This window comes from Bison bison, unplaced genomic scaffold, assembly GCF_000754665.1.
Source record: "Bison bison bison isolate TAMUID 2011002044 unplaced genomic scaffold, Bison_UMD1.0 scf7180017864213, whole genome shotgun sequence".
Lineage (NCBI taxonomy): Eukaryota > Metazoa > Chordata > Mammalia > Artiodactyla > Bovidae > Bison > Bison bison.
The window spans coordinates 10,469,377-10,489,117 of record NW_011494785.1 but is presented as its reverse complement, the minus strand read 5'-3'; the positions used below and the strand labels follow the sequence as shown (position 1 = coordinate 10,489,117).

The window sequence follows — 19,741 nt, the reverse complement described above, 5'->3', positions numbered from 1 at the left end:
GAAGGAGATCAGCCCTGGGATTTCTTTGGAAGGAATGATGCTAAAGCTGAAACTCCAGTACTTTGGCCATCTCATACGAAGAGTTGACTCATTGGAAAAGACTCTGATGCTGGGAGGGATTGGGGGCAGGAGGAGAAGGGGACGACAGAGGATGAGATGCTGGATGGCATCACCGACTCGATGGACATGAGTCTGGGTGAACTCCGGGAGTTGGTGATGGACAGGGAGGCCTGGCGTGCTGCGATTCATGGGGTCGCAGAGTCGGACACGACTGAGCGACTGATATGATCTGATCTCACATTGAGGGGTTTTGTAGGCATTGAGCAGGCACACTCTCATTAACTCATCCTTCAAAGGGTTCCTGAGCACCTGCTGTGTCCCTGATGCCTTTCTGGGTCCCAGGGCCAGAGCTGTGAGCAAAGCAGGGAAGTCCCTGCCCTCCAGGAGTTCACGGGTCCGTTGTAAGCAGGCAGACTAACTGCGGAAACAAGCGAGCTCCCTTCAGGCACCACGGGGAAAGTGAAAGCGAGGCAAGAAAAGAACGCCCTTCAGGCACCACAGGGAAAGTGAAAGCGAGGCAAGAAAAGAACACCTCACTGACAGCGGGACCGGAGGGTGAGGGGAGGCCTCAGGGGGCTCACATCGGAATAAGACCTAAATGACGAAGAAAAGCTGGCTGTTGTCTGGGAGAAGACCACCCTGCAAGAGGAAAGCAGTCACAAAGGCCCTGGTGGGGCTCAGCTTGGCAGGATTGAGAAATTACAAGCAGCCCGGAGTGGCAGGGCTGCAGTGAAATTTGAAAGGTATTTTTGTTTAATTAATTTTTGTTGGCGTATAGTTGCATTTACAGCAAAGTGAACCGGCTACACGTACAGGTGTCCCTCTGCTTTGGATTTCCTTCCACGTGGGTCACTACAGAGCCTCGGGCAGAGTTCCCTGAGCTGTACAGCCGTTCCCGTTAGTTACCTCCTGTGTGTTCCGTGCGTATGTATCGGTCCCAGTCGCCCAGGTCACTCCGCCCACGGCCTTTCCCCTGTCCTTACACTGGTTCTCTCTGTCTCCACGTGCTACCTGCTTATGTTTCTGTATATTGTAAACAGGGAGACCACAGGTTAGAGAAGACGCTGGAGTCCTCAGGACACTTGGGTTTCTGAGCATTCCCTGATGTGAAGTCGTCGTGCTTGTGTGGTGTAGAATCCCTTCCTGGATCCTCACCGCCTTCCTGTGTTTCTTTTAATTATCAGGTAACTACAGTTCGGCAGGTACTTTCTGAATCCGTGCTGGGCACGAGAACCTGATGAGTCTACTGGGCAGTTACAGACGGGTGCAGCAGAAAGTGTGGCCAGCTTTCACTGGAAAGCAGCTGCCTGCATGGTATCTGTTACTTCCATCGCTGATCACCTACCTCTTATTTACTTTGCAACATCTTATTTATCCCTAGGTTACAAATCGTAGCATGCAGTAAGGACTGAATACCTCGTCTAAATGTCAGTCATTTGTAATGTTAGCATCTTCTTCATTAGTTCCTCTTCATTGCAGACACAAGACAAGAAAAAATGATTTTGAGGCCAGCTTGTGCATCAGGCCAAAAAGAGTTTATCATTTGAATACCTCTTTTCTGGAGGAAGGAAGTCGTTAATAATTAACAGCTTAATAAAATATATGAAAGTTTTAAAAAAGAAGATACATTCTCTTCAGTGAAGTAGCACAGGTTTGCAGACTCTGTTCTGTTATTATGGTGGTGATTCAGGGCGTCTCGTTTAGCCAAGGGAATCAGGAAATAATACAGATTATCTCCTTTCTGTGCAGCTTCAGACCATATGCAGTCATAATATACTGACTGAAAATTTCCACTGAATTTAACATCCTAGTGATTTATGAGACACTGAAATGCATTGCTTGGAGTAGTTATTGACTCTTCCTTCAGAGATAATAAAAAGATTTTGTTACTTTTTCTTTTTTTAAAGATGATAGTTTAGGTTTCATTCCGGCAAAAGTAAAGTTCTAGAGAGCTTTCCGTGGTTTGCTGCTAGTAATTCCACTCCTTGGAGCCTTGCCTCGCTTTATCCTTTCTGACTCTCACTGATTCTGTGGTTTAATAGATTTTCCTCCTGTTTAAAGTAACACTTTAGAAGCCAGCGCTCTGTTTGGTATCCATCCCCAGAAGGGCAATGCTTCTCCCCACTGGCTTGGTCCCAGGGGGTCTGGGGAAGCGCTGGCCCGTCCCGCTGGCTTGGTCCCCGGGGGTCTGGGGAAGCGCTGGCCCGCCTGAGGGACAGGGCAGGCGCCTTCAGGCAGTTCTCGTAGCTTCTCTGGCTCCTCTGCTTGTTCTCCTGTCAAAGTCTCTGGGGTGTAAGTGTGCACACGCACACGAGTGTGTGTGTGTATTTGAAATACTTGAGGCTGAAGACAAGATCTCTATATACTTTCCTCCCAAACTGAGAAACGAACCATTCCATTCCAAACATGGTCGAGAAGCCCCTTGGTTAACCCTGCCTGGCTGCATTTCCCCTCCTCTGCCCCAGTGATAATCACTGTTCCTGAATTTTCTAAATCATTCATGTGTGTCTTTATATTTTATGATACAGATTTATGTATTTTAAATAATACATAGCATTATTTTTTTTAATGTCTCAGGCTGACATAAATGCAAATTGCCTTTTCTCTTACTATATTTTAAAGACTCATCCCCCTTGATAGCTTTCACATATTTTTTCTCAGTGTGTAGTATTCTGCTGAAGCCTGAGAAGGCAGAATAACCGGAACTCTTTTGCCATCTAGAAGAAATTGGGAAATAGATGCAAGTGATGCAGGGCAGTAAATACATATATCAGCTCTGCGTTTGTGAGACAGCTCTGTGCGAGGCATTGGCTTGCTGGAATGCAGCCAGAATTAAATATGTTCACCCTTCTAATCACAGGCTGTGCAGTTAGCCTGGCACCCCCATGGCACTCCGGAGCAGAGTACTATGTACATGCCCCCCGTCCCGCAGTCAGGAGGTTCTTACAGAGAGAAGAAGGGGAGCACCAACTAGATAAGTCATCTCTCCAGGAGCGACGAGTGAGGAGGTGAAGAGAGCCTGGGAGCGTTACTCCAGACGAGGCCCCTCAGCGTGGAAGTAGATAGGGAAAAGAAACTTTTCCCCCAGAGCACTTTTTTTCTATTGTGTAAGTGTCCCGTAATTTATGGGTCCGTTCTCCTGTTGACTGACTGATCTGCCGTTGTCACGGATGCGCTGCCATGGATGTTCCTGCGGGTGTCTTCTTGTCCACACGCGGGGGCGGTCGTTATTGCACACGTACATGGGAACGAAACGGCCGGGCCACAGGCGTGCGGATCTGCAGCCTGACTCGCTCCCTGAGCGGCGTCTCACGTTCCCGGTCGCCAGCGCGTCAGAATTCCTTTCTATCCACAGCCTCATCAACGCTTGCCGCCCAACTCTTTAGTTTTGGCCAGGCTGACGAGTGTGCACGGGCATTTCTCACCCTGTAGTTTCCCCGATTGCAGTCAAGTTCAGCGCCGTGTCTGCCAGCCTGTTCGGTAGTTGCCTGTTTATGTTGTCGGGCCACATGGGAGTACTGAGTTGTCTCTTTTAATCTGTAGGGGTTCTTTATATGTTCTTAGTACTGATCCTTTCTCATTTAAGTACAAAAAGTCTTTACCTATTTGAGGCTTGACTTTACATTTTTTTTTAATAGGGTGTCTTTTGACGTCTATCTGGAATATCAAAGGGCTTTCTCTTTTAGAGACTTTGACGTGTCCAAAATCTAAATTTATGTAGAGAATGTGGGTAGTGTCACTTAAGCACACTGATGGGGTGTTGTGATTTTTTGCCTGTTGAAGTATTTATATTATTTTTGAACAACTGCTAATCTTTCTTCTCTATTTTAGGCAATTTGAAAATTGTTTCTGCAGGATTTATGTTACTTTTCAAATTCTTTTACACTATAGAATTTAGTGCTTAATGTTTAAATCTTAATACTTAAATTATAATGTTTTCTCTCAATATAATTAATATGCTATACTGCAAGATACCTCTGATCTACCAAAAAGCAAATATATCTACTATATGGAGACTCTGTGTGTGGAATTCTACTTTTTCATTTTCACTAATCCTGTGGTAATGCTGTATTAATGCTTCATTCTCTCCTCAGAGCTTGTGAACACTGGTATTATCCAAAAGCAATTGAATCTGGATTAAATACTGTGCCACTTATATAAGGAAATTACATCACAATTTTGTTAATTCTTGATAAGCGTAGTTCCTTATAGGGTTATAGATTTTTACCAATTAAAAGATTCTTTAAGAACCCTTGGTACAGTCTCCCAGATGGTAAAGCCTCTGCCTGCAATACAGGAGACCCAGGTTCAATCTCTGGGTTGAGAAGATCCCCTGGAGAAGGAAATGGCACCCCCCTCCAGTATTCTTGCCTGGAGAATCCCATGGACGGAGGAGCCTGGTAGGTTATGTCCATGGGGTCGCAGAGAGTTGGACACGACTGAGCGACTTCACCTTACCCCTGCGCCCGCCGAGGCTGCGCACTCAGATGGGCGTAAGTTACGGTTGAGACGGGGCCTCTCAGCCCTAGCACAGCGTGTGCTCCGCTGCCGTGACGTCTCAGAAGACCGCGGGGGCTTCCCAGGTGACACGTCTGCCTGCCAACGCAGGAGACTCAAGAGACCCGGGTTCAACCCCTGGGTCAGGAAGATTCCCCTGGAGGAGGAAATGGCAACCCACTCCAGTGTTCTTGCCTGGAGAATCCCATGGACAGAGGAGCCTGGCAGGGCTACACAGTCCGTGGGGTATCAAAGTGTTGGACACAATTAAGTGACTGAGCACACACGCAGAACAGAAGACCGTAGATTGGGTGGCTTAACCAATGGAAATTTATTTCTCATACTTCAGGAGACTGGGAAACCCAAGATTTAGGTGCTGGCGGACTCATGTCTGGTGAGGGCCTGCTCCATGGTCCATAGACAGGTGTTTCTCATTGTGTCCTGATGCAGTGGGAGAAGCAGGGGGCTCTCTGGGTTCCCATCTGTGGGGCACGAGTCCCAGTCGTGAGGCTCCACCCTCACGACCTGATCACCTCCCATAGCCCCCACCTCCTAAGACCAGCTCTCTGCAGGCGAGAGCTCAGCATAGGCATTTCGGAAGAATGCAAACATTCAGTCTGTAATATATGTGTGATAGAGTCATGACTTTACTCTCTATGTCTGTGTAAAGTTGGTATGTATTTTTACGGCTAGATTTCCTTGACTGACAGCTTTCAGTGCAGTTGGTTTTTTGTGGAGGCATTCTTTCAGTTACTTAGTACCAAAAGAGCAGTGTATCAGTAAATTAGCTCCCATAAACTGGCTCTATGGAAGTGGCAGATTCTGTTTTCCTTCCTTGTTTAGCTAGTGCTTACATGCTAGTCTTTCCAACAGGTTGTGTAAGTAAGTTGTGTTACAGCAAATTATTCCACAGTGGCATAGTAACAGTTTTCATACACTAAAACCATGGTGCACTAGTTTAAAGATGTAAACGTGTAAGTTTGTAAATGTGCGTAGTTCTTTATGCTTTTTCCACACATGGATATTTTTATTCATTAAAAGCAGTGTGATTAGTGATAAAATGAGTACATTCAACCCAAGAACTAAAATATCATCATTAACTCACGTACGCCCATGCGCTCCTCTAGCCTGGCTTCCTGCTTCCCTCCCTTGCGAACTGCTGTCCAGCGTTGAGTGTTTGTTATTCTCCTGCCTTAAAAATACATACATACATGTGCAAGCACACACACCTATGTATTTTCCTAATGGTTAATTTTCCTCATCTTGTTCTTCAGTCACTACGTCATGTCCAGCTCTTTGCGACCCCATGGACTGCAGCATCCCAGGCTTCCCTGTCCTTCAATATATCCTCGAGTTCGTTCAAACTCATGTCCATTGAGTCAGCGATGCCATCCAGCCATCTCATCCTCTGCTGCCCTCTTCTCCTTTTGGCCCTCAATCTTTCCCTGCATTAGAGACTTTTCCAATGAATCGACTCTTTGCATCAGGCGGCCAAAGTATTGGAGCTTCAGCATCAGTCCTTCCAATAAATATTCAGGGTTGATTTCCTTTAGGATGGACTGGTTGGACCTCCTTGCAGTCCAAGGGACTCTCGGGAGTCTTCTCTAGAAGACTTCTTCTCTAGAAGAACTACAATTCAAAAGCATCAATTCTTTGGCACTCAGCCTTCTTTATGGTCCAGCTCTTACATCCATACATGTCTACTGGAAAAACCAAAGCTTTGATTAGACAGGGCTTTATTGGCAAAGTTATGTCTCTGCTTTTTAATATACCGTCTAGGTTTGTCATAGCTTTTCTTCCAAGGAGCAAATGTCTTAATTTCGTGGCTGCAGTCACCATCCACAGTGATTTTGGAGCCCAAGAAAATAAAATCCTTATCTTAAAACTATCTAAAAAAAGAGTGTCAAATTTTGGTCTTTTGTGCCTTGTTTTTTTCACTCATAATATGTTTCTAATGTTTATTCCTGTTTTGTGTATAGTTATACTCATTTTAAGTATATTTAACATCCCACTGCATGAATTTACCATAATTTATCTATTTTCCCATTGGTGAGCATTTAGTAATTGCCACAAAAAATAATTCTGTTTATTTTTGCTATTACTATTGGTACTGTCCAAACAATCTTATATCATCACTCTTGGTAGCTGTGTGCGAGTGTTTTTATTTGATATGTACTTAGGTTATAAGGTATACAAATATTTACTTAGTGCCAAAATATTATAATATCAAATGATACTTCCAAATCATTTGTGTTAATTTGCACTCCAGTCATTAGCATGTGAGAGAGTCTGTTGACCTGCGTCTTCTCCAGCACTTGGTATTGTCAGACTTCTTAGGTATGATAACTCATGTGGGCTTGATTTAGTAATGATTCATCTATCAGCTCGCTTCATGTTTGTTACATATCTGTATACTATAGATATGTCCATGGTTTTCACCCACATTTTTTTCTGCTGCATTTTCTATTGATTTGAACATGTTTTTTTTATATATGTTCTTGGTACATATGTGTTGTCAGTTCACAAATATTTTCTCCCAGTTTGTGGCTTGTCTTTTCATTCTCTTCAGGTATGCCTTTCGGAATATAAATCAAATTTAATTTGATTAAATTTGTGAATTGTTTTGGTAGTAGAGTGATAGTGTCTCATTTAAGAAACCCTTCCTTATCTCAAGTCCAGAGAAGTACTCCTGTTTTCTTCACAATTTTTAAAGTTTCGCTCTTGAAAACGAAGCCCTAATTCTTCTAGGGTTGGCTTTTTACCTGTCTGTCTGGCTGCGTTGGGTCTTAGGTGTGGCGCGGGGCGTCGTCACTGCCTCACGTGGGATCTTTCACCGCAGCGCGTGGGCTCTCTAGCCGTGGCGTGCAGGCTTTTCTAGCTGCCCATGGCAGGAGGGATTTTAGTTCCCCAGCTGAGGACTGGCACGCATATCGCCTGCATTGCAAGGCAGGGTCTTAAGCACTGGATCACCAGGGAAGTTTCTAAAGTTGGTTTCTGAGTATGGCTTAAGTGTGTGAGAACCCAGTTTCTTTTTTCTTTGCGGATAACCAGTATTTTTAGCTCTCTTCATTGCCTGTGCCTTCCTCTGTCTGCAGCTCTGCACACGGCCTTTGTTCATGGATTTTCTATCATGTTTCTCTGGTCACTTAACCTATCCCAGCGCCAATGCCACACTGTCCTCATAAAGTCTTAATGTCTGTGGGGCGAGTCTCCCTCCTTACTTCTCTCCTTCAGTGGTGTGTCGGTTATGAGCTCTTTGCTTTAAATCCCAGAACTGGCTTATTGAGCATCAAAAACCCCATTCACATTTTAAGTAGCATTGCATTGAGTCTAGAGATTTTCTGAGGAACTGATGTCTTAACAATATTGTCTTCCCATCCATGAATATGGCATATTTTCCATTTAATTACGTATTCTGAAAAACCTTCAGAAAGCGTGTGCACTTTTCTGCATCGTCCTGCTGCCAGCATCATCATCACCGTCCTGACGTTCCCACTTCATGGAGCACCCCAGGGCTTCCCTGCGTGCCAGGCCTCATTCTGTTACTTGGAGTTTGGTCTTCCCACCCACCTCATGAGGTGGTCCTTGTCATGTGTGATATTTAGCACAGGAGACTGAAGCACACAGAGGTTAATTGACTTGCCCAAGATCCTGCAGCTAGTAAATGGCAGAGGAGGAGCTTTAGTGGCTAAGTCGTATCCAACTCTTGTGACCCCGTGGACTGCAGCCCGCCAGCCTCCTCTGCCCATGGGATTCTCCAGGCAAGACACTGGAGTGGGTTGCCATGCCCTCCTCCAGGGGATCTTCCCGACCCAGGGACTGAACCCAGGTCCCCCACGTTGCAGGTGGGTTCTTCACCAGCTGAGCCAAGGATGCCCAGATGTAGTTCGTGCTTTTAGTCACTGCTCTATATCGCACGTAGGCTTCCCTGTGCTTGTGTTGGGTTTATTCCTACATAGCTACAGGTTTTAAGATTAAGAGATCACTGACATGATGTTATGTCCGTTTGCGGTGCACGTGCGTTGATGTGATTCATTTACGTATTGTGGTATGACTGCCTCTGTGGCATCAGTCCGTCCCTCTATCCAGTCATTGGAAGATCATTTCTTTTTTGTGGTGAGGACAGTTAAGATTTAGTCTTAGCAAATTTGGAGTTTATAATATGATGTTTTATAGTTTTTGTTGCTATTAAAATGGTAGCTTTTGGAAATTGTTTTTTAAACTGCTTATAGAAACAATTAAATAGAAATGTAATTGATTTATATATATAGATCTTATAACCAGCAACCTTGTTAAGTTTATCTGTAGATTTTTGAAGGTATTTCTAAGAAGATTCTGATACCAGTGGAAAATAGTAACATTTGCCTCCTTTCCAGTCTCATGTCTTTAATTTCTTTTTCTGGACTTGCTAAGCTAGCTAGTACTTCCGCTAGTGATAGTGTCTTGTTCCCAAACTCAGGGAGTGAGGCTGATGCTGCTGCTGCTGCTAAGTCACTTCAGTCATGTCCGACTCTGTGCGACGCCATAGACGGCAGCCCACCAGGCTCCCCCGTCCCTGGGATTCTCCAGGCAAGAACACTGGAGTGGGTTGCCGTTCCCTTCTCCAATGCAGAGAAGTGAAAAGTGAAAGTGAAGTCGCTCAGTCGTGTCTGACTCTTAGCGACCCCATGCACTGCAGCCCAGCAGGCTCCCCCGTCCATGGGATTTTCCAGGCAAGAGTACTGGAGTGGGGTGCCATTGCCTTCTCCGAGGGAGAGAGAATACACCTAATTATATCCTGTGTCAGATTAAAGATGTGTCTCCCTAGTTTAGTACAAGAGTTTCTGTCAAGAATGGGCATTAAATTTTATTAATGCTTTTTCCTTATCTATTGAGGAGATTTTTTTTTCCCCTTTAATCTGTTAATGTGCTTAATGGCTCATATGTGTGTGTGTGTATTAATGTAAACACAATTTGGTCATGATACTATTTTTTTATACACTATTATATTCAGTTTGCTAATATTTTACCTAAGACATTTGTGTGTGTATGTGTGTGTGTGTGTATGTGTGTGTGTGTGTGCTATAAGTATAGGACCACATTAAAATAAATCCAAAGATTGAAATTTTTGTTCCTACTCAAGATTTGCTTAGATTCAGGCTACCGGTCTATATGAGGGCAATCAGTAGCCATAACTTTTAAGAGATAGCTTATCATTTTTGAAAAACTTTTTCTTCTTTGCTTAAGGTAACTTTCACGTTACCTTTTGGAGATAAGCTTGATGTGGGAAGGTTATCCCGTGAGATGATCCGCGCTGTGCAAGCCCTGAATCTTGTCTCCTGGCCCCTTCTCCAGTGAAGCCACCGAACCAGAGCTCAGGTTCAGAGAGGGACCGACACCCTCAGGGCAGAAGTGGCCGGGGTGCTGCCGCCTCTCTGAATTTGAGCCGCCTTAAGAGTGTGGCCTGTCCCCCTGTCCCTTTAACTCAGTGCCTCTAAGGTAGTCTTGTTTTAGTGTCTTACTTACCGTTTTTTCCAGCGCGGAAATTGATCTGACTATCCAAAAACAGAAAGTCTTCATGAATTATTAAGTACTTTTTCTCTCGAGCTTTTCTTTCTAAATTCTCTTTTCCAGATAAAGATTTTTTTAGACAGAACATTAGATATATTGGGCAGAATATTGGATTTATTAAGTTTTGGGAAAGACTAAGCACTTATTTGTAAGAGATGATGAAAATATACACAATTAGTGATCCATTGCTACAGTTTAGTGATTCTGGCATCTCAGTTGTGCTGTATCTTCTATTGCGATTTGAAGGATATGTCTGAGTATTTCTGAGCTCTTAATGTTCTTGTCTTGAATATCATTTAGAAAGATGTAACAGCTAAATATTTATTTTCATGGGACATAAAAGCATGTTATCAAGAAATATTGGTATAATTTAATGAACATGCTACTGAATTTCAACTTTTTAATCTTATTTATTATTTATAAAAAGAAACCAATGCAGTGTTTATTTTCATCAAGGTGTTATCTCTAAAAGTCACTTTTCATGAATGTGACTTCCAGATTTATTAAAATACATGTTTTAACTATATTTAGACGTAATGTAAGATAATTGCTTGTAATAATCTATTTCTGAATATGTTCATGTGTCCCTAAGACCACCACCAGCTTTGTGACTCACTAGAGGAATTCAACATATGACTGTACTTTCAGCTAGAATCTGTTGCAGTGAAAGAACATGATGCAGAATCAGCAAAGGGAAAGGCGTGCGGAGCTTGGTCCAGGGGACCCCAGGGGCAAGCTTCTGAGGGTCCATTCTCACTGAAGTCACACGGGATGTGCTTACTTCCTCCAACAAGATGTGACATCATGTGTGAACTGTAGTCAACCAAGGAAGCTTGTCAGAGACTCAGCACCTGGGGTTTTTATTGTGGGATGATTACTTAGGCATTCTGTGAGAGGCATGTTCCAGAATTCCAGACTCACAGAAGGAAAGCAAGGGTTCAGCATAAACCGTACCCCTGCACAGCTGCTTCTGGCACAGTGATCCACTCTTATGACTTAGTGCTGGTGGGGCCAACCAGGAGCCATCCTTGGAAGCAGGATGACCGAGCACAGCTGCTGTGCTAACTCTTGTCTGCATGTAGAATTATGGCTAAATTTAATCCATGGCAAAAATAAATAATGTTATGTTCTTTATTCATGTCATCCTCACAACAACCATTTCAGAGATGAAACTCAGAGAGGTTAAGAAACTTATCCAAGGTTGCACAGCTAATAAGTGGAAAGTCAGGATTCAAACTCAGGCTTCAAAATTCATGATTTATCACTTTAGTAATTTTTTGAAACTATTTTCATTAGTCTAACCTCATGGATAAGAACTTTTATACATTTTCACACAGCCATGATTCAAAGAAATTGTCTTCATATAACCTCTTTTAAACCACAGTGTTTTTTCATGGCTTTTAATTTTCAGATTTGGAAAATCATTCTAATTACCACATGTAAGCCTTTCCTGATCTTATAGGCTTTCCTAAGCCTTTGTGTTTCTGAATTAGAGGATCTGAATGGTTTTTGTTTTTCCATTTTCCTAGAGAAGGCTTGTCTGGTCTTTGACCACTAATTGCAGTCCCACTATTCTTTCTGTGGTCTTCCCTGGTGGGGCAGTGGTAAAGAATCCGCCTGTCAATGCAGGAGATGCAGGTTTGATCCCTGGGCAGGGAAGATCCCCTGGAGAAGGAAATGGCAAGCCACTCCAGTACTCTTGCCTGGGAAATCCTGTGGACACAGGAGCCTGGCGGGCCACAGTCCATGGGATCACAAAGAGTCGGATATACCTGAGTGCCGAAATAGCTTTCATTTTCTACCTCCCTCAGCAGAACTGCAAACAGGGAAGATCTCACTGTGCCATCGCTTTTGAACAAAAGCAGGGCAGCATTTTCTGTCTTATTTCCGTCCCTGTAATTCTCATGGTGTTAACCATATTGTCTACCTCGGTATATATTAGACAATGACGTAGATAATAGTCTTTAAATGCCCCGAAGATGGCCATCTGGGATATAGCTATTAACTAATAGAGTTTGCCTCTCTGTCAGTCAACTTTAGATTTTTTTTTTTTCTGGTTGAAATGAAGAGATCCACAGTTCACTATATCCATCCCCAGGAGAATACATTATAGCTTCAAGAAAAGTTTGAGTGTTAACACATGTGCTAGAACATGACACAGATGTCTAATGTCTTACTGTAATATTATTTTACTGTTCGTAGCCACCTGCTTTTCTGATCCCTGCATAAGTTTTCTTGCTTTATTCCGTAACACCTGCTCCCGAGAATATATTTACAGTGTGTTGTCTTTTCTAAGTGCTTGGTACATATGTTAGGAAAAGGTTGATTTTTACTGGTGTTCAGTAAATACCTTGAGGATTCCTTGTTATTTTATTTTCAGTGTTACTTTATCTCAGGATAATACCAAAGTACTACTTTTACTGAAACATCAGATAAGAAGTCAAGCTAGAGGACTGAGGTATGATCCTTTCAAGAGCTCCTGGATAGGAAGCAACGTATTTTTAGTTTTATTAATAACTTTTTAAAAATAATTGTGAAACTTTTAAATGACTACCTGATGCTGTGTCCTTTATTTCTATAGGCTTTGTTATGCTTCCTCAGTCTCACTCATCTTATTGGTCAAAACATCTGCTACCTTCTATTCCGAGTCTTTGCACTGAGGTTCCTTGTTCAAACATTGCATCCTCAGAGAGGCCTACTGTATCCTAAGTGGCTTCAGCTTATCCCTCCTTCCCCCAACAATAAATCTCTACTACCCGTTTGATATCACTCATGATACTAATCTCTGAGACCACCGCTTTTCTTCGTTCGCCCACTGTCTCTTTCTCACCCTTGACTGTAAAGCTCCATGAGGGCAGCGTTGTCTCTCGTCTGTCTTGACTACCTCTGGATGTTCAAGTTACCGCAAAGCACGTGGTCATTTAGTTCTTGTCTGATGAATCAAAGAATTAATTTATTAAAGATGGGCTTTCCAGGTGGTGCTGGTGGTAAAGAAGCCAGCTGCCAGTGCAGGAGACACAAGAGATGCAGGTTCAGTCCCTGCGTGGGGAAGATCCCCTGGAGAAAGAAATGGCAGCCCACTCCAGTATTCTTGCCTGGAGACTCCCAAGGATGGGGGAGCATGGGGGCTACAGTCCACGGGGTCGCAAAGAGTAGGATGCACTGAAGCAACAGCACACACCACACACAGAAAAGTGAGCGATTGGTGTTCGACGTGATGTTCAGCCTTTACCTACTCGTGTGCATCAGATTTTCTTTGCGTTTCTTGGAACTTGAGGAGGATATCCCGACTGACCTTGGATTTAGGTTCCAGTGATTAACTAACTAAAAAGTTAATAATGTGTATGTTTGATCTCTAAGCTTAATCACCCTTTCCGATTCTTCGGACCTGAAGATTCTGTATCTGGTATAAATCATGACAAAGAACTCTTGCCAAGTTTCAGGGTACCAAATACATACTTAATTTTTGTGTGTCTATTGGAAATACTTTAAACACAGAGAAGCATAGATAGGAATATAATGTAACGCTTGCAATCCAGCTGCTTAGTTTTCTTCAGTCTACTTTTGCCATGTTTGGTTCAGATTTTTTAAAGAAATATATTACACAAAGAGCTGAAAACCCGTGTGCATCCTTTCCTGATTCCTTAACCTTTCTTTCTAGAGAGAACCATGCGATCTATATTTTGGTTATTTGTCAATCTTGTGCATGTTTTAATACAATTGCATAGATATTTATTCCTAAACAATTCATTATCTTGGTTTGCGTGTTTTCAGATGTTTCATGCATAATATCATAGTATGTGTAATCATGACCTTGATTTTTTTCACTCAACATCAAGTTTTTGAAATTCATCCATAATGATGCATCTTATCAATGAGCTGTTATGTCTCATTCATTGTCATTGCTACATGTAATCCCACTGAAAGGCAATTCTTCACTGTGCTTATCTATTTGCGAGCGGCTGGGCACTGAATCACCCACTCCGGTGGTCTTGCCTGGAGAATCCCAGGGACAGAGGAGCCTGGTAGGCTGCCAGAGTCTATGGGGTTGCACGGAGTCGGGCACGACTGAAGCGACTTAGCAGCAGCAGCAGCAGCAGGGCACTGAACCTGTTCTCAGCGCCTCGTTGTTGCCGCTGATGGTGCCGAGGGTGCTCTTGCGTCTTTCCGTCTGTGCTGACACTCAGGGGTCTCTGCAGGGCAGTGTCTTACAGTCTCTTTTACCTTCTTGCATCAGAGACAACAGGAGCCTTTGCAAAGCACCTTTCAGTGAGCAGGAAGGTTGCTTCTGGTTGAAGGCAGACAGCCTGCCTGCCCAAGGGGCTCTGGGGCTCAGTCTTGCCACACCTGCCAACCATCTGTGGCAGAGTTTGGGGAAGCTGTCTTCTGGAGCAGGAGTCTTTGTAGTTCTCTAAAAGTATTCTTTAAAACTGTACATTTCCTTGTGCATTTTTAGATTGATGCTAAAACTTGTCAAAGTAAGTTTAAGTTGCAAAGCATATAATTTCCAGTGTATTGCAAACACTGACATTTAAAAATAAAACTGTTATGTCACTCTTAAATGTATTTATTGAGTACATACCACAGTCATTTGACACTCATCATTTTTCTTTCAAAAATGTGTGAACAAAAAAAAGAAAAGAAAAAAATATGTGAACAAGCATTTAAAATTATGTGAAAATGTTCTTTACCAATTTGAAATTTTACATCCTTCCTTTCTGAACTCATATTTCAACTTTTCTTCCCCCACTAAGTTTCTGCCTTCAGTTCAGTTCAGTTCAGTCATGTCCAGCTCTTTGTGACCCCATGGACTGTAGCACGTCAGGCTTCCCTGCCCTTCACCAACTCCCAGAGCTTGCTCAAATTCATGTATGTCGAGTCAGTGATGCCATTCAGCCATCTCATTAGGAAGTTTCTTCCTAATGGAATTTTTTTTTTCAGCTTTTTGGCTTTCCCTGCTAGTACTGTAAAGTCAGGTTTATTAAAATACAGTTTACAGATCATAGAATTGTCCATTAATAGACGTATTATGGTCTTAGGGGTTTTGATAAATGTATGCAGTTGTGTAACCAGCACCATAATCGACATATAAAATATTTCTCTTCCTTTCAATTCCCTCCCTAACTCCTGGTCTCTGGTACCACTGATGATTATTATTATCCCTATCCTATTGTCTCTTCCAGAATGCCACGTAAATGGAATCATACAATTTGTAATCTTCTGTATTCGGCTTCTTTCCCTCAATGTAATGCATGTGAAACTCATCCATGTCATTGCACAGATCAGGTTAAACCATCGGTCACATCCTGTCGTGCGGAGGCACCAGTTTTTTCTGTTCGTGGACATTGCGTTGTTTCCAGTTGGAGTGACTCTGAATGTCGCTGCTGTGTAGACATTGTGTTCAGGTTTTTATTTGGATATTTACCCCCATTTCTTTTGAGTCAATAAGTGTGATTTCTGAGCCACATGATGGGTGTATGTTTGATTTTATAAAGAAACTGGGAAGCTTTTTTGAATTCACTTTGCTGTTTCCCATTCCCACAGGCAGAAAATGAGACTCCAGCTCTGTCCACTGTTACTAGCACTCGGCATTATTAATTTTTTGTTTTGTTTTTATTTTTAGCCATTTCTAATAGGTGTATAGTGGTATCTCATTGTGCTTTTAATTCGTACTTCCCTAATGACTGATGACTCAAATGGTTTCTTGTTCCGTTTGCCATCCACACCTTTGTAATGCAGGATTTGTTCAAACCTTTGCTTGTATTTTAATATTCTTTTTAAACTACTGAGTTGTGAGAGATTTCTACGTATTCCAGATGCAAGTCCCAGCCTGTGACTTTCATTTTCATTTTCTTTTAAAGACAGAAGTTCTTTATTTTGATGAGATCCAATTTGTCAGTTTTTTAGGATTCACGCTTTTTTTGGTCTTATTCTTTGCCTAATACAAGCATAATGGTTAGTTTTAAGTGTGACCCTAGCGAGACTGTGGTATCCAGTTTTTCATCAGACACCAGTCTAGCTGTTGCTGTGAAGATATTTTTAAGATGTGATTAATGTTTAATTAATTTAATTGGGGCTTCTCTGGTGGTTCAGCAGTAAAAATCCACCTGAATACAGGAGAGGTATTTGATCCCTGGGTCAGGAAGATCCCCTGGAGAAGGAATGGCAACCCACTCCAGTATTCTTGCCTGGTAAATCCCATGGACAGAGGAGCCTGGCAGGCTGCAGTCTACGGGGTTGCAAAAGAGCTGGGCGTGACTTAGCGACTAAACGACATAGTTAAATGGTGGCCTTTGAGTAAAGTAATTACCCTTCCTAATGTGGGTGGGCCTCACCTAACCAGTTAATGTCTATAAGAAAAAGACTGAGAATCCTTGAGTAAGAAGGAATTCTGCCTCTAGACTGAATTCAGACTTGAGAGACTGTAATTTCAACTCTTCCCTGACTCTCTGTTATTTTTCCTTGATCTTTATACTTGTCTATCTTTGTGCCAATACCACACTCTCTTAATTATATGATTTTATCTTGAGAGTCTTTGGACTGCAAGGATATCCAACCAGTCCATTCTAAAGGAGATCAGTCCTGGGTATTCATAGGAAGGACTGATGCTAAAGCTGAAACTCCAATACTTTGGCCACCTCATGAGAAGAGTTGACTCATTGGAAAAGACTTTGCTGCTGGGAGGGATTGGGGGCAGGAGGAAAAGGGGAAGACAGAGGATGAGATGGCTGGATGGCATCACCAACTCAATGGATATGAGTTTGAGTAAACTCCAGGGGATGGTGATGGACAGGGAGGCCTGGCGTGCTGCAATTCATGGGGTTGCAAAGAGTCAGACAGGACTGAGCGACTGAATTGAACTGGACTGATAAGTCCCGATATCTAGTAGTATAAGTCCTAGAGCCTTAGGATTTCTTCAAAATTGTCTTGACTGTCCTAAACTCAGTGCGGTGCCTTATAAAATTTCAAGCTCACATTTTTAACCACCATTTTACTGCTCCATAAGTTTTATTAGCTTTCATTTTAATGAAATAGTCAAGACAGCCAAGCTAACTGACCCCCAAGCCTGTATTCTTGATAACTGCACTTACTGCCTCTAGGCCAGAGTTAAAAACAGACGTCGCTGGTACATTTTTATCACTTGTTTTCATTTTTATGTTTTTATCATTTTTAAAACATTTTCCAGCTTATTATTTTGTTTCCACTATTAATTTTCAACTTACTATAAACCACCTTCAGTGGAAAAAATGGAAGTGAATTCTTAGTTTAGGATCAGTTTGAGATACGGAAGGGCTGACTGAGATGTCGGGTAGTGTGAGCCATTCACTGACTGTGCAGTCTTACTCTAGAGAAAGGAGTCTTACAGGTACATACTCAGAAGGCCATACTTGCAGAGCTCAGACTAAATAGAACTAGAAAAGTATTAATAGGTCAGATGTGAAAGAGGATGTACTAATACTAACATGTACACCCAGACATCTCTGACATGTCTGTAGAGCAACTTTGTTTTAGAGAGTTTATCCATAATGAATCTTGCTTAAACTTGCCCTGTAACATCCCTGTATTATAATAGGAGAATCCTCACTTCTTTCTTTTTATAATTAGAAAACGCAAGACCTTAGAAGGTTATGCTCAGAGTCAGTCAAGCTGAATATCAGGTAATCCTATGTCATAAACCCATTCGCCCCATACTTAGAAATCACTGTCTCCAAGAATGATAGGAACAAGGCCTGTATGAGCCTGGCGGTACACGGTAGCCCACCAGCGAGCTGGGTTTGCAAAGGCAGAGTGCACACTTAGTGTTCTCCAGATACATTCATTCAGGCACGTGTGCAACAGAAAATCATGGGTACGTGTAAGTGATTGACATGTGTTTAATTTTTTGTTTCTTGGTTTTCTGAGGGAACTTTTTGTTTTGGGCAGCTTACCATAGCTAAATAAATCAAATGCAGTGTAGCTCATTGAAAAACACAACAAATATAAGTTGGGTAAGTGGAGTGGTTTCGTAGAATTATACCATAATCAGTATTATACTTGCTGAAGTATCAGTAAGACAAGGAAGAGGGCAGAACAGGTGCTGTGGTCCTGAAAAAACCAATGCCAACATCTGGAACAGAAAAACTGATTAAAGGAAAAAAGCAGGAAATGACCTAAATGTCATGAAAGAAGAGGTATGTTTCTAACGTCTTTAAATACAAAAGAAAGAAGCAAGACAGAGTAAAGGAAAAAGAGTCGTATAATATGAGCCTGTCCACCAGAGCTCAGCAAAAACAACGGAAAGTAGAAGAACATGGGGCTAAATACTGAAAACAATAGCGACTGAGTTCTGATCAAAGGACAGGAAGATGGGGGAACGTATTTTGGCAAAAAGAAAAGTCAAAAGAAAGCAGAAAGTACAGTTTAGGTCAATTCCAATGAGGTAAAGGAATAGAGGAAAATAATACCAAGTAGACCACGTTCTCAGAAAATGAATGTATACACTGATGTTATGCACATTGCTTAGCAACAAGCAATTAAAAAAAATGAAAAAAGAAGTACAAAAAGCAATTAAAGAGACATATGCCTTGTAAAGTAATCAGGTACAAGGTGAAAATGAGACAAGCCAAGATGAAAAGTGAATTTAGACCTTAAAGAAGGTTAAAATAATATTCACATTTGTTAATTGTCTCTTAGGTCAGTTTTAAAAAACAGACACTGGCTTGTAATAACCATTAAATAAAATAATTGTCCAAAGTAGACCTATTGATTGCTATCAAAAATGTTCTCCATACTATTTGTGTAAACATTGAAAATAGATTTAGATATTCATATGGTTTAATATTTTAAGAAAGTATATTTTAATTCAGTATGATAAAAACAAATCTGTGAAAATGATTACTTAAAAATATGATTTAGGAAGGCATTTGGCAATGATTTCCATCTTTCATTTTCTTATTTTGGATATAAGTTGTTGCTTTGTACATATTTAATACTTTATTTAAAATATTTAGAATAGCAGGTAGCATCCAACATGTTTGTAAAGTTCAAAAGCACCTTTATGTAAATAAGAGCTTCTAAAGGCCAGTAGACGCATTTCAAAATAAGCAAATAAATCGATTCCGCCCATTCTCAACAGTGAAAATAGAACGCATTTCAATATATAAATTTAGATTTGACCTTGTAAACACTGAAAGCATTATAAACCTCAAATACCAGTTACCACAGAATTCATCTGGTGAAAACTACTGTCTCAAAATATTCTTCAGAGTCTGTCTGAACTGCAAACTAGAATTTTCCTTCTCTCTTTTGAGAGTCTCAGGTTGTTTTCCTCTGACCTGTGTAGGCTGAGCGCCAAAGAATTGATGCTTTTGAACTGGGGTGTTGGAGAAGACTCTTGAGAGTCCCTTGGACTGCAAGGAGATCCAACCAGTCCATCCTAAAGGAGATCAGTCCTGGGATTTCTTTGGAAGGAATGATGCTAAAGCTGAACCTCCAGTACTTTGGCCACCTCATGCGAAGAGTTGACTCATTGGAAAAGACCCTGATGCTGGGAAAGATTGAGGGCAGGAGGAGAAGGGGATGACGGAGGATGAGATGGCTAGCTAGCATCACAGACTCAATGGACGTGAGTCTGAGCAGACTCTGGGAGATGGTG

The 19,741-nt window shown here is 42.0% G+C and overlaps 1 protein-coding gene across 1 annotated transcript in view; it reads left to right on the top strand.

Moving 5' to 3' along the window:
* The window catches only part of EFCAB11 (EF-hand calcium binding domain 11), a 170,432-nt gene that overhangs the window by 58,824 nt on the left and 91,867 nt on the right, over positions 1-19,741 (top strand). The window lies entirely within an intron of this gene.